This window comes from Harmonia axyridis, chromosome 4, assembly GCF_914767665.1.
Source record: "Harmonia axyridis chromosome 4, icHarAxyr1.1, whole genome shotgun sequence".
Classification (NCBI taxonomy): domain Eukaryota; kingdom Metazoa; phylum Arthropoda; class Insecta; order Coleoptera; family Coccinellidae; genus Harmonia; species Harmonia axyridis.
In genome coordinates, this window is record NC_059504.1 from 37,625,865 (window position 1) to 37,642,875 (window position 17,011).

Below are 17,011 nucleotides of genomic sequence, written 5' to 3' on the forward strand. Positions count from 1 at the left end.
AATTATCAAGAGCTATGGACGTACGACAAGTCTATGCGTTTGAAATTCTATGTGAGATTTATAGAAACAGCTTTCCAATGTTGTAAGTACAACACAAATACAACTCCAGGAAAGAAAACAAATACAGTAGTCCTAGATGCAAGAAAAAGTTTGGACAGGGATATTTTACTTATATAGCCCCAAGATTATTTGATGTTGCTCCTAAGGAATTGATGGATGAAAGAAGTTATATGTAGTTCAGATTGCAAGCGGAAAACTGCAAATTGACAACAGATAGAGAAAAAATTCATAAAATCATAAATGTTAATTAATTAAAAAAAGTTTTTGTTTTTATATGTTCTATACATTTTTTTTTCATTACCATCCCTATTGTTTTTCAAAGAATTATTATAAATACATACATACTGGTATAATACTTTTTATTTTACCTTTAGTCTTTGAGTTTTTTGATTTCCTCCCAAAATCTTGGCTTCCTTCACAAAATTCTGGCCTCTCTTTGGTCCCCAATTCTTGAAAGCTGTAACGGTCGCTCAAAAAATGTTCTAAGTTGAGTCAAATCAACCAAATAATCCAACAGTGATAAGCATATAGTTTAAATCAAATTTAACAATAAAAAAAATGGGTTGTACATACTTGTATATTATGTTCATATTCAAGTGATAATATAGGTACATATACCAAAAATCACAGGTTAGACTGAATAGTACACTGAGTATGTGCATTGAATTCTGATTTTTTTTGTGTATGTATTAGGTATATTGCAATCATGAGTGTGCTGATATGAAGACCTCAATTAATAATTATTATTATTACTGAATAATTGGATTGTCATAGATATCAGGAGTGTATTCTGCTTACCTAATCCCATCTTATTTTAAATATCTAGAACACAAAATATTCATACTAAAGGAAGTGATATTACATCCAGTTTCGCTAATCAAATGAATTTTCAATGTGACCTTTATTTGATTCAAAATTTTTATAATTTCTTTATTCGTGTGCAATATGTACACTCTGTGTCTGTGTAGTATGGGACAAATTAATTTTTAGATGAACAGACCATTGTAAGAAATAATCCTGAAACACGTCGATTTTTAATTTTAATTTACCGTATTTTAAAATAATAATCTAATATACAGGGTGATTTACTTTCGAGTAATGACGTCACCGTCATTTTTTTTTTAATAGAACCCCCATTTTGTCTCAATTTTCCGATTACTCTAGCTGAGCTGATTCCAAAAATGTATCACATGTTGTTTTCAATTGGTGCAGAGTGGACAAAAATACAATAGTTTTGTTTGTGCTCATAAAGTAACGCGTAACATTCTTTATTAGTAAAATTAACAATATAATCGAAAAATACTTATTGTCTAGCGGCAATTGGTTGGAATGTAACACCCTGTAGTTTGTTATATTTTTAGATCAATAAAAAAAAGCTGTTTCCAAACATGTTTGGTACTTGTGGTTTAGCAGACAGAATATGAAAGAAATCATTTCTTATCAATTTAAAAAAAAATTGTCGTCTATTTCTTTGTGAAATGTCATTATTTATCTTTTCTTTCAAACTCTGCCGTCATGGACAATATAAGTGGTTATTTTTTTGATTTTATTAATGAATGAAATTTTTAAATTTTTTTCTACCCAATAATTTTTGCATGGAACTAATTTAAGAATTTATATTGTATTTCATATCACATACAGGTAATAATGTTTTATACCTCAGTGATGTATTTTGTTTATTTACCGAAAATAAACTCTATTATTATTATTATTATTATTGCTTCTAGACAATAAGTTTTTTTTGATAATATTGTTAATTTAACTAATAAAGAATGTTACGCGTTACTTTATGAGCACACACAAAACTATTGTATTTTTGTCCCCTTTACCAATTAGAATCAAAATGTGATACATTTTTGGAATCAGCTCAGCTAGAGTAATCGAAAATTGAGACAAAATGGGGGGTTCCATATGAAAAAAAATGACGGTGACGTCATTACTCGAAATTAGTTCACCCGGTATATTAGATTATTATTTCAAAATACGGTAAATTAAAATAAAAAATCGACGTGTTTCAGGATTATTTCTTAAAATGGTCTGTTTAGCTGAAAATGAATTTGTTCTAAACTTTACGGACATAGTGTATAGAGCCTAGCTTACAAATGTCAGGCTGATATATATTTTTTTTTTGATAGTGCATATTTCTGAAAATTTAACTTTATGAATGAGTTCTTGTGATACTTATGTGCTTGTTTATCTATGTTCTTATATATTATAATGAAGATTGTTTTTGTTAAAATTTTTCATCAATGTAAAATGGTTTTGCCGTATGATCTAATAATAATATAATAATAAGTTTATTCACCAAAAAAATGTTTTACATAGATAACAAAAGAATAGTTGAGATGTAAATAAACCATGAAATCCCACTAAAACTAAAGTTGCGCGTAAATAAATAAATAAATATCTCGAACAAGTCGATTTGCTCAAATATTTAATCAACGGGTTCTTCACGTCACTAGGATTGAATCTTTAAATAACGGCAGATCTTGGTGTGAAAATCGTCCACCTTAATCACCGATCAAGTTGCTGGTCCTTGATAAATATTTACCTACTTTGAAAGTAAATACGAGCATCTACCGTACTTATTGTGAATTGATGAATTGAAGTTGGGATATTCTGACACCAGTTCTGTTGAGATGAATCTTGTTATTAGCCCTCGAGCTTTTCATGAATATTTCGTATCAGGAGACTTTTGATGTGCCGGAAATGGGCGTAGGCGTTCTCTTATCGCTTCCGCCTACTGCTCTGACGACGTGAAAGATTATCCTCAGCAGGAGGCCAATTGAAAACATCTCCCAAACTGGGATTATGAATAATTGTGTTCGAATCTGTTCGTTTCATTGAGGTTGAAGCTTGAGGCCAACTTGTTGTAGACGCGTTCTTTTGTCACTTGCTGTTTGTACAGACTCTAGGCTAGGCCTTTGATGAATTGGGTGAAAAGAATCCGACTGTTTATTTGTTGAAATCTTCAATGAATATTGATTTGTTGAAGAACTTCGAAAAAAGTTAGGACTTGAAACTCATTTAAACTAGTTTTGTGGGAAACAAATTGTAACGTTACAATTGCCCATGAGACTCTACGGACTAATTTCTAGGGGTGGTTTGGCTTATTTGGCAACAAAACTCCTACCCAGGTTTTTACAAATTTAATAAAATCAAAATATACAATGATCGATCCTTTTCACTCCAAACAAATAATAAAATAGAAACTCAACTTAAAACGATTTTAAATGAGCCCTCTGCTACTAGGATGGAACCTCTTCTGTAAATTATCTTCAGCCTTCTGAACACCAATTCTTATCAGGAAGCTATAGTACTCCAATCCCCATTCAACGAAGTTGATGTGATAATGCCAGGTATTTCGCAGGTATTCTCTCAGATTCAGGAACTAAAGTGGTCTAACATACGTACTATTCCAAATTCTGTATCTCAAGGAAGTAGTTCTTGATATCTATCGATCCCAAGAAAGGTTTTCTTTGTTCTAATCCCACGGGAGGTTTCTTCGTTCTAATGCCACGGGAGGTGCTTTGAGAAAATAAACAAAAATGATATCAGAATATGTTAACTGAATTTACAACTCCTTCTCGGATTTCTAACCAAGAAATTACAAAGAAATCATTACATTTATTATCAAATAAACCTGAGAAGGAGTTTTGCTGACATTATTTGACACAAAAAGAATTCTACCAAACCTGAAATACGTTTCGACAAGATGGATGACTCTAAAAAAAAACTACTGTTTCAAATTAAATTGATTCATTCTGGTGAGATTATTACTTGTTGAATACTAATATTCATGTTAACACTTACCGAGAATCCCGACACAATTCTCGCCGATAAATAAGATTCCGAGTCTCAAATTAAATTAATAATGACTGAAATCTAAAACTGAGGTACTTATTCTTGCTGGAGTCTCAATCATCATTGAAAATCTTTCAGAAAATTCTCTCCAGAAACGCGCATCTGCGTTCCAACCGATAGTACCCGATATGATACGATTAATTGACAAATTAATTGACATGGAATGAAGCGTGCACAATCGTTGCAAAATTCTGTAAAAAAAATATAGTCTGTTAGGACATTGATTTGATTGAAGTAACAGGCCAATTGAGTCCCCGGTTTACCATAGTAAAACACATTTTTTTGTCAAAATTCGATTTTATTATTCAACATAGTTGCCATACAGCGATTATAGTGATCTTTCAACTTTTCGATACCATTTTTGTAGTACGATTTGTCTTTCACTTCAAAATAGGCCTCTGTTTCGCCAAATTTCTTTCCAATGAGCATCATTTTGAAGTCTGAGAACAGAGAAAAAACGCTGGGGGCCAGATCTGGCGGGTACGGTGGATGCAGAAGCAATTCGAAGACCAATCCATGCAATTTTGCCAACTGCACCTTTTTTCTCTTCAAATAGGGCCTTTTTTTTAACGATTTCATCCTTTAAACGGTCCAATAACGCAATTAATAATCGCTGTTGATGGTCTGGCCCTTTTGGAGGTAATCAATGAATATTATACCTTGCGCATCCCAGAATACTGATGCCATTACCTTGCCAGCTGACTGTTGTGTTTTTCCTCGCTTTGGATTCGATTCATCGTAATTCTTTTTTTCCTTTTTTTCAAATAACAAAAGTAGCTACACTCACAACGCAATATCTCATAAACAAATGATTGGACTTCTGTCAAATTTTGACACGTATCGTCTGAAGGTTGGTACTAACTAAAAATTATATGGATTTAATACTAGCACCGCCATCTTTCAATCGGCCCAAGATTACGTACTGAGATAACTTGAGTAGGTAACTATTGGCAACAGGAAGTACCTAAGGAGGACATTTTTATTAATATTCATTTTACAATTTTCAAACATACAGTTAAAAAAGTTAGATAAGATTTTTTGGCACTCATCTAATTTCCGTTCTCTTCAAAATAAACAAATTCTGTAGACAATACGGACTCACTTACATTAATAAATAGGTAATATATCTGTTTAGTTTCGGGATAGTTTTGATATAATGTCCGATGTACGACAACTATTGTTGTACAAAATGCAATTGGCTGTCTTATTTTTGTTAAAAAGACAGTCTGCGAAATAATTTTCGGCAATGGTTCATCTTTTTTGGGCATCATCGTTCGAACTACGACCTCATCTGGTAAGTGTCACTTGCCTATCTTATAATGTAAATAACTATTTTAGCCACTCAAGAACAAATTATTCAATTAAAAATACAGGAATATGGAAGGCTTTTATTCAAAAGTCACGTTCAGTGCAATACGAAGGTAAGTTATTTTCAGATGGGTGTTCATTGGTATTTTTTGTTCATTATAGAAGACTAACCATTCACTCAAAGTATGATCTTTAATGAATTCAAAAATTAATCAGATGATCAATTTTTAAAGGAATATGGTACCTATATCCTCGAACTTTCGTTTCGATGACTGGATATGAAAGAGAAATGTAAGAAATTATTGTTATTTCCGTCACAATATGAAAACAAAATGAAATAAATTGTTGAGGTATCAGTGTATTACGATTCATTACTTTGTGTAGATACTGTCACTTGATATCCAACTATTGATGAGTCTAAACGAGTCTACTATTAGATGTACTACAAATAGGCGATATCAAATTGGATTCCGAATCAGCATTAAAAATTTAAAAATATATTGAGTCATTAGTTGATCTGATCGATCAACTAATGACTCAATATATTTTTAAATTTTTATTTCGAAACAATGATGATTCATTGTTTCGAAATAAAAAAGTTTTAATGATGCTGTAATATAGTGCCATATCTGAATATTTTCAAATGAAATCACATAGTCGATATGCAGGTTAATCGGTGCAGTCAATAATTCGAGTTTTTTAAATTTCTTCATACGATTTTACCCACGTTGGTCACGAATTTGGATAAAATTCGCGATTTCATTTGTTGTTCTATTGTTTTAAAAGTGTTTGTTTCCCGAACAGAGGCTTTTAAATTTCGTAAGTTATTTGCGAATTGAGACAGGAATGATCTTAAACGATGAAGTTCGCCACACTAATGATGAATCCATGGACAAATTCAAGATTGTCCGTCCGTCCTGAGAGAAGTCAGGAGCTTTTGAGCGCTCGTCATTCTTTCACCAATTGCGCCCTTATGCAATTGGCGCATGAATGAACGAGCGTCATTCACTAAAACTGAGAAAATATTTGGCATCAGATTGGTGAAATTAAGATAAAAAAATCATATTATAATCATTTCTTCATTTATTTATATTATCATATATATATAAAAAGATATATATATATAAAAGAGAACCTTCTATAAACATAAATGACATAATACAGATCTCAGTTCAACAGAAAACATGATCTTGTTGCCAGGTCATAGAAGCATCTGCGTTGAAAAACACTGGAACTCATACAAGATATCCTTCTGCACGCGGGAGATATTCCAAATCCTGAGATTATTCATTAGAATGTGAATACGTGAAATAAAAAATAATCGAAGATCAGCCCATGAGATCGGTAAGACAGCTCAAGACAAGACAAAAATATTTATTTAGAAATTTTTTTTTATATCCTTTATTGAAACTTACAATCTACTCTACACAAGTATTAAGTAAATGTGGTGAATTTAAAATGACATGTAGAAGTTATCAATTATATTGAAACTTCTTATTCACATAAGTTTTTCACAAGTTTTTTCCTAGTACCTAGTCTCCTTCTGTTGAACGGGCTAGATGGTCTATGATACAATTTTCATGCCCTTCCAGATTTTGTTGATATTTTCTTGATCGTTTTTTGATTTCATCATTGATAAAGGGAATGGATTAATGATTTCACCAATTATTGAAGATTTTTATTGATACCTTTAGACTTTTTTTTTTTGAGGCTACGAGGAAGATAAGATCTATGCCAATGCTCCACAATTGATTTAGGACTTTAAAAATGTTATTCGTCAAGTTATCAAAGACATACAGCCGCAAATGTACGAATTGGTCATGGAAAATTTCATGAAAAGAATATGATGCTGCAACTGAAGCTATGACGACCATTTGGCCTATTATGGCAAACGTTTCTCTTCAATCTCTTTACAATGAAATAAACATCCAGTGATTTATCTTCAAGTATACACGCTCGTTTTTTTTTCAATATTAGAATGAAATATCTTATTGAAAAACCCTTTAGTACATCAATTCAACCCATTCTATCGAATAATCACAGGAAATAAAAAAAATCCACGATGATTATTGAAGCCGATTTTTGAAAACTTGTTCAAAATAGTATTTATATTCTGAAACAAGTTGCAGAATGGGCTCCTATTCCAACACGAATGCGAAATTCGAAAACGAGCATCGAAGAAGCGAGTTGTCGAACTCATGAGTCATGAGTGTTGAAATTGCATTCTGCAATGAGTATTAGACGATATTTTCTCTATTTCAGTCAAGTTTTGTGAAATATTGTCAAAATGTAATGAAAAATTCAGATTATTTATATCTACTAGTGACTTTTGTATTGTATTTTGGCAGTTGGTTTGACTATTACCTTGACAGTTGACGTGTGTTGAATTTTGATAGGATTGGAAGTCTAGGTAGACAACTACAAAACTAAAATTCATCACATCACTGTTTTTAGAACTGTAATGAAATCATTATGATACTGAAATAAAAAAAAATGTTAATGATTATCTATTGACGGGAGTGAGTTTTGGAAGGGACCGACTTTGAAGGCTAAATTTGAATGAATAGTAGCTACCTACACAATACGAGACTCTTTCTACAGATTCAAAACAAAGTGTGAACCTTATTGTTGCTACAAACGATATACATTTCGTATTTTCAATAGATAAAGCAATTATGTGAACAACGGGTCATTTCCATCAAATTTTCATCCCTATTGCAATCACCTTAACCAAGCCATATATGTTTTATTTCATCACATAACCTCGTCGACATAAAAAGAAGAAAAGTTGAAGTTTAAACAATTTATTTTCACAGTCATTATTTTACGATGACGGTTTTATAATTTCATGAATTCGTTCTGGGAAGTACCATAAACCAGTACCCAAACTTATTCTCGAGCCTGTTTCCGGGGCATTCAGGAGAATCATACCCAATAAAGCTGTCTTACCTTGATCGATTTTATAGATATTGTAAACCAGGAATATTTAAATTTTATTCGACATCAATAAGATTGTTCATTTGAGTGTGACATCCGCATAATAGTGATATGCCCAGGGATTATATTAAATTTATAAGACCGAGACAAGATCGTAAACATTTGATGAGGTGGATTCTTCAGCAATATCGAACATATATAAGTCACCTTTATCTGTTCTTTGATGGGAACATTTGGTTCCAATGGTTAGACCTAGTACTCGTTCCTGAGAAATTCAAACAGTCAAACTGATAGACATGGAAAGTCAATTATATCAGAAGATAAATTCAAATAGAAACAATAAGCAGAAATACGTTGCCTGAGTCCAATGATTGTAATAGTCCTTCCTAATCCAGTGATTTGAATTTCAACATCGAAAATAAATATTTTCATATTCTGTTAGTATTTGGTTGATCTACGATAAATTTGTCTTGTTCATGAAATAAAAATGTTTGAAATAATCAACTTTTCTAGCATTATGTATGTTGATAGCGCAGTATCAGCAAAACTCGTTTCCCAATATTCCCACAGCTAATGCTATCGAAATAATTTTCACGTGTAATAATTTTTCATTGGTTGATTATACATAAGCACAATGTTCTACAAAAATGATTGTTTGGGGTAGATCTAAAAAAAAAGTCCGCGACATCATATATCTATCTTTCATAAATAAGTCACAATTTTGCATTCTGTATGAAAATAACATACAAAATTGAAAGGTGATTTTCGAGTATCATTATGAGACGAACGTTTGAATACACTGATCAACAATTTCGAGGGATCACTTATGAACTTCTCTTCATTTGTATTTTTTTCAAGTTATCTCGTGAATATCTGTACATTATATGTTCTCTTAGGAAAAAGTAAGATGTTTTGAGTTGATTATATCAAAGTCTTCCTCACTTCATCGGCTCTTGTTCACAAAATCGATCATTATCTGTAGGCTGTTACAGGTGGAGAGAAAAGCAATGTGGTATTTGTTATTAAATCTGTTTTTTTCTCTCGTTCAAACACATAAGGTGACAATAATTGAAGAAATGAAAACAATATCAGCTTATCAGTCATGCCGAGAAGACGTTTGGCTCCTGTGCAACTGGACCAAATCATACGGTGGATACAGGAAGGTTTGTCCCAGCGAGAAGTGTCCCGGCGGTTGAATGTTTCGCAAAGTGTCGTGAGTCGGGCTTGGAATAGGATAGGTTCATCCAAAACGACTCAGTAGCTTATGTTCATGGGGGAGGTCGGCAGCGCAGTACAACAGCTGCCCAAGATCGTCTTTTGATCCTCAATGCTAGGAGTAATCCCATTTACCCGGCGTCGCGGCTCAATAGATCATTGAGAGTTGCAACAGAAGTTCTAATTTCGAACCAGATTGTATGACGACGACTACATGTTCGTGGTTTGAGAGGACGTAGGAGGGTACAACATCCCCGTTTGAATAGGGAACACCGGGTTCATCGACGGCAATGGGCTGAGGAGCACCGCAATTGGACACTTGAAGATTGGAGCCGATGTTTATTTACGGATGAGTCTAGATTTCGTTTGGTCAACTCCGATGGACGTATTCTTGCTTGGAGGGAAAGAGGTCGAAGGTATGCAGAACAGTTTATGGTACCCACAACAGCTTTTGGCGGAGGTTCTATATGTGTATGGGGAGGCATTTGTTTGAACCAACGCACAGAGTTGGTTGTTCTGCAGAACACCACCATGATCAGCCAGAGATATCACGATATGATTATTGAACCCATAATTGTTCCGTTTGCGGCTGCCGTGGGCGAGAATTTCATTTTAATTGACGATAATGCCCGTCCACACCGTAGTCGTCTGGTTAATGAAGCGCTAGAAACTCATGCTATTGATAGGATGGACTGGCCATCTCGCTCTCCAGATATGAATTGCATCGAACATGTCTGGTCTGAGATGTCTAGAAAATTGTCAACCTTAGAACAACCGATCAATAACCTGGAGGACCTTTCTAACGTTTTACGGGATATTTGGACGAATTTGCCCCAAAATTTTATAAATCGTTTGATCGAAAGTATGCCTCGTAGGGTAGAATGCTTGAGACGAGCTCGTGGGGGACCAACTAGGTACTAGCTTAACCGAAACTTCAGCCTTCTTGTGGTTTCATCATAAAATTTTTATGTTATTCAAACACAGAATTTTGAGTGTTCCTAATGAAGTCTTTTTTTCTCTTCAACTTTCCATTTTTTCATTCTTTTCTCAAGTGAACCATATTATCAACTGAAAATACTCTGATATCTGACTAAATTTATAATCTTGGAGCGAATATTTCAGAAATAAATTTAGAACAAGTAAGTGATCCCTATCAATTGTTGAGCAGTGTACTTACTAATAAAACTTACATCATCGTGAAGGTAATATAATGAAGATGAAGTTTGTCTCTCAAATTTTTTTTTTTGGACGTATTTTTTCAGAGATAATGTGAAACAAAGACTTTACTATTTCTATTATCCATTACTTCGAATGAAGTGGGCGTGGCGTGACCGCTGATAAGTGTTTAAATACCGAGCTATAATCTTCGATTCTCATTAAGTATTTGGAAATGTTAGAAATATTGAGAGTTCTTCTTAGAATAACAATTAATAAGTCCCAGGGACAAACATTTTCACTGGTCTGCATCGACTTTAGAAACGATTGTTTCTATAAATGGCAACTATATGTTAGCCTGTCTCGCGTGGGATCTCCAGAAAATCAATTTATTTTGAATGATAAAAATTGCACGTCAAATATAGTTTATAGAGAAGCCTCACCATTCGATTAATTCGATATATTTACATCCAATTATAATAGAATACTTTATGGTACTCGACTTCTGGAAGGTTATATGTTATTGAGTTTATTTTTCATTTTGATTTCTTGAGCGTGGGTGAAACCGCAGGCTTCAACTATTTATCTCATAAAAGTAATAGAATATGAGTAGAAAGGAAGATCAATTGGTATGAAAGAAATGACCGTACCCTAGCTCTGTTTCATCAGCGAATAACCTGAAAACTGCCCATGGTGATATGTGTGAAAAAAACCTCACGAACTTTTCTGTTTGCCTGATAGATACTATTATTTAATGTTCGAATGTATTCGGCCTTTTTTTTTTCGTGAGAATTGATGGAGTTGGAGCAGGGGAATCACCCCCGGTTATTGATACACCCTCTCTCTATTCACTCCACAGCCGGACTCATCCCACTGGTTTGAAAAAGTAAATTTTCGGGATACTTATTCATCATGCGTAGCCGACAGGAAATCATAAAAACGTATCCTGAATGCTATATAAAATGGAATTTATAGTAGAGCTTTTATTGATCATGAAAAATAGAGGTTTGTTGTTTGAACATGCGACAGAAGTAACGAAGATGTATCATAACTCCAAATTGTCGTTTGCCTCAAATTTTGTCGTACACAGGCTTTTAAATTGATCAGAATCCTGTTTGCGAATTTAGAAATCCGTTTTAACACGGCAATTCAGTTTTCACATTTTATTGCTTGTTCGACATCCAAATAAGAAAACGTAAATTGATGAGTTTTCAATCCTGTTATCCTATGATCGCGTATTCATTCATTGGTTGTGTGAAGGAATACTTTCTCGCACGTCTTGCGTGTCCATGAAGTAAGCACCCACTTTTTCGAAAATCAAAAATTTTTTTTTTGCATTCGTCAGTAACTCGTTAGTAACAATTTGTAACACAAAAATCCTATCATGCGAAAAAGTAAATCCGAGCAAAACTGTCATTGGAGTTAAGCCATCTTTTGTCTAGTCATCTGAACAACAGCTTTCTGCATTGAATCTAACTACCTCAAGCGATAGTTACCACTAACATTGAGTCAAATTTCATCAACCCATTTGAACAACCCTGAGTTAAATCAACCTTAATCGATGCATAATATCAAATTTCCTTTTGCACAAAGTCAATCTACATCAAATGATAATTGGCATTTGGATGTAGGATGACAATTTCAAGTCTTTTGTGACATCATGTTAATCGATTAATCAGCACCATAAAAAAATCAAGAAGATATATCATTCATAGTGATCTCAACCTTCAATAAACGATGTAGTTCATCGCAAATTAACTCCACAGTAATATTGCCTGCTAATTTATCAAATCCAAAAAGAATTATATTTTTCTTCCTGTTATTCCTATCCAAGTATTCAAACTTCTGCTGAAATGTGTTGTTTTTCGCCTATTATTGGAATCTAGTCTAGTTTTCAGTTGATGAATCTCCAGCAAGAGTCTGGTCTCTGTAGCAGCATTTGAGCCTTCGTTCTTGGTGTTAGTGATCTCATCACATTTGTTTCAGAGTATTGTGCTTGGTAGAATCGGGAGCAATTTCGTCCAGCACCATGATAGATATAAAGGGTGTTTTTTTTAGAGCTATAGAACTTTAAATTGCAATAATTATCGAATAATTATTCGATTGACATGAATTTTATTTATCCGCAAGATAATCTTGTGGCATTACATTTTGAATATGATTTCTGGCATATGACCGCCACGGCTGGCTCGGATGTAGTCCAATCTGGACGTCCAATTTTCGACGACTTTTTCCAACATTTGTGGCCGTATATCGGCAATAACACGGCGAATGTTGTCTTCCAAATGGTCAAGGGTTTGTGGCTTATCCGCATAGACCAATGACTTTACATAGCCCTTCAGAAAGTAGTCTAGCGGTGTTAAATCAAAGGATCTTGGAGGCCAATTCACAGGTCCAAAACGTGAAATTAGGCGGTCACCAAACGTGTCTTTCAATAAATCGATTGTGGCACGAGCTGTGTGACATGTTGCGCCGTCTTGTTGGAACCACAGCTCCTGGACGTCATGGTTGTTCAGTTCAGGAATGAAAAAGTTAGTAATCATGGCTCTATACCGATCACCATTGACTGTAACGTTCTGGCCATCATCGTTTTTGAAGAAGTACGGACCATTGATTCCACCAGCCCATAAAGTCAGTTTTTCTGGATGTAACGGTGTTTCGACATACACTTGAGGATTAGCTTCACTCCAAATGCGGCAGTTTTGTATGTTGACGTAGCCATTCAACCAGAAGTGCGCTTCATCGCTAAACAAAATAAAATGGACGTAGGGCGCGATACGTATTCCGCACAGAACCATTATTTTCGAAATAAAATTGCACTGTTTCCAAGCGTTGTTCAGGCTTGAGTCTATTCATGATGAATTGCCAAACCAAACAGAATAAATCACTTGACAGCTTTCAAATGTGTCGCCATCTTGAACAGTAATGTTAAAGTTATATACCTCGAAAAAAACACCCGTTAGTTTGAACACGTAGGCTCTCCTTTAGGATACTTTCGTTCCTCCACGTTCTATTTGCTCTAGTATGTGTAACTATCGTTAGTATTCAATTATATTGAACATTTCTTGGAGGAAAAAACTTATTTCAGAAAAAAAATCTCCTACATCAAGAACCCAGTATCCCAATTTCGAATAATTATTTTCCATTCTTTACGTAATAAATATTTGAATAGAAACAAATATCACATGTGCTCAAAATTGATATACGTACTATGCAATTTATCTTCTTAAGAGGTCTATACCGTTTCAACGGTCATTTCAAAAATTAGTATGTTACATTTTAGGTACGCTAGAGACCATCGATTTATATGAGGTTTACACTACTATTCATTTTAAAGAGTTCTTCATTGCGGAAAATTCTTATTCATAATTTTTTTTGGAATGGAATTAGTTGAATTTTTCATTGACGAATAAATTTTCGCATCATATAACTTTCCGAATCACCATTTCTTTTTTTAAGAATTCTCACATGATTATTATACAAAACGTCTTGTCAATGTCTGGAAATGCGGTTTATATAAAATTGAAAATAAACACTTAAAGATATTTTGAATGCGGTAAAAAAAATACGGTAAATCAGGGGAACGTTCGAGGGTCCTAAATAGTGAAGGGATCTAAAAAACGCTGAGGGGAGGAAAGTAGTTAAACTTTGGCAGATCACGAAAATGCTTCCTGGTATAAACCGCAAAATTTCAAATATAAAATTAAGTCACAAGTTTGGATGGTGGATTTTTACTTAATTTCATCTTCTGATCAAAAATCTCATGTCAAAATTTCCTGGTCTCTTATCATCTGCCATGAAAACATAGAATGACACTGGAACACAATGTTGATGAAAGATCATATAAAAATGAAAAATATATAATATATGTTAAAAAAAATAGATTTTTCAATATATTTCATTATACGTATATCGGCACAAATTCATGGAAGAAAGGCATTTTGAATTCAGATTTATCTATTTTGAATGAAATCAACCATTTTATCAAAAATCACATTATGTTATTCAAATAAATGCTACGCGTTCTTGCCATGAACTGAACACCCCACGGAAATTCCATCCTACTTGTTACTTGTATCTTCTTGCATTTTGGCATTTCGTTGCCGTTTATGCAAATAGGTACCGAAAGAAATCAGTTCGTTTTTCGAAAGATATGTTGTGGTTCAGAGTGTAAATCCCTTCTCAAAGCAATAAAACTACATCGCTGAATGTTTGGGTAGCAGAATACGAAAAATTCACCCAACTTTGAACGCCTAATAGTTTAAGCCTGAATGGAAAGTTCCGAGGTTTTGGATAATTGCATGCACATTCTCTAAATACTGCCAATTGCAAACGGTTTATTGTTTATATAATATTGAGAAAAATATAATTTTCTGGAGTGTGTAACGCGAGAATAAATTTTTTTCTTGTAAAATGTCTTAACTCCCGAAAATTTAAGTCAGAATCTATTCTATAATCCACACTAAGACCTGAAACTATATGGTTTATAGAACCGGAAAATGGACACCCTGTACATTTCTATTTTGAGATTTCCGACCATCTCAAGTATCAGTAAAGTCCTTACTTCACTTAACGTTCTGTTTTTATTTATGGATCAGTCGTCGGCAACAGGGCCATCTGTTTTCTTTTCAATGCCGCTCATTCTATATTAGCGTTGAACATTTGTTTTTCAATCCCTCGTCGGCAGGGAGTTTGGGAAGCTGTGATATTTACCGATTAATTCTTTGCAATCCTCATAAATTCTCTTCCGAAATGCATCAGTGAATCTTCATTTGACTAGAGGCTAGTATTTGTCACGCACCAAAGCTCGTGCATGTACTTCCTTTGCTTTGTGATATACCGACCACATAATAACCAATAGTTCGAAAGATGTGAATTAGGGGTTTTATTTCGGTTGGAAATTAATTTAATTTCACTATTATATACATAGTAACAGTACGGTTCGCTGATTCGATATTATGAAAATAATTGAATTTGAAATAATTGGAGTCAAACCGCTAATAAAACTTAATATACCTATATGGGATTCAACTGACTTCAGGATACTGAGGGCCCTAGTGGGTGGATGATACTTGATTTGCTCTTGGATTCGCTTTAATACTAACGTATTATGTTTCCAGTAAGGGCATTCATATTCATTTTGATAAGAAACGAGTATGTTTTTAATTTTGAAGAAATCATTGTTTCGTTGCAATGAGAAAAGTGTACAATTAATGATAGAAAACAATGTCAGTGTTGTCTTAAATAACTTCACGAATTCGATCTTCAAGATTTTCAATCCATTGTGGAGCAATGGCATAGGCCTCATCTTTCACGTGGCTTCAAAGAAAAAGCCTTATGGAATTACATAGGCATACCACTCTGCTTACGCCGTTTTTTCCGAAATGTTTCCAAGTATGTCTTGACTACTTTCGCAACATGGGGTCGACCATTGTCATGCTGTAAAGTCAGTTCATCTTCTCTCTCATTGTATTGCGGCCGTTTGTCTTTCAATGCTCGGCTCAAACGCATTAATTACGTTCGATAATGATCACCTGTGATTGTATCAGTCGGTTTTAACAACTCATAATACACTACGCCAGGCTGGTCTCACCAAATACCGATCTTGAAACCGTGAATATTCGGTTTGGTCGTCGACATGGAAGCATGGCCGGGATATCCCCATGATTTTCTGCGCTTGGAAATATCGTAATGAACCCATTTTCCGTCTCCAGTCACAATGCGATGCTGTTATCCCTTCCGTCCTTGCCTTGCAAGCAGCTGTTCACAAGCCAACAAATGCCGTTCAACATCTCTTATCTTCAACTTGTACGGCACCCAATTTTCAAGTTTCTGACTTTCATGCGTTTTGAAATGGCTTATTGCGTCATTCTCAATTCTTGCCAATTCTTGATGCGTTTGACACGAGTCTTGATCAAGTAATGCCGCCAATTCTGCATCTTCATAAACCTTCTCCCTTTCACCGCCATGCTTGTCTTCGACGTTAAAATCCCCGTTCTTGAAGCGTTGAAACCACCAGCGGTCTCACCATAGGTATTTGAGAATATTCGATGAGCCTCAGCTGCAGATTTATTCATATTGAAGCAGAAAATTTATCTTAACTTGACAGAAAATTTATCTTAAATGACGTTATGTTCACAAATACCTAAAGTTTATTGTATGACATCTACGATCTATTTATTTCAACTACCACTTAGCGCTACAGTCATCTATTGCAAAACGGTGGAAGCAAAGTATACCACCAATAGTATTATTCATACACTGCGCAAAAAAATTAACGCACATTATGGAAATCTGACATTTATTCTACAACTGAAGGTGTTTTCAATGATTATTATTTTTATCAGAATTATGCATGCATATGTTATCCACTTTCAACGATTTTCTTCAATACAGATGTTTTTTCCCAGCAGGAATAAAAAAAGATGAGATTATCAGATTTTGAATGTATTGGCTCCATTCTGAAATCAGT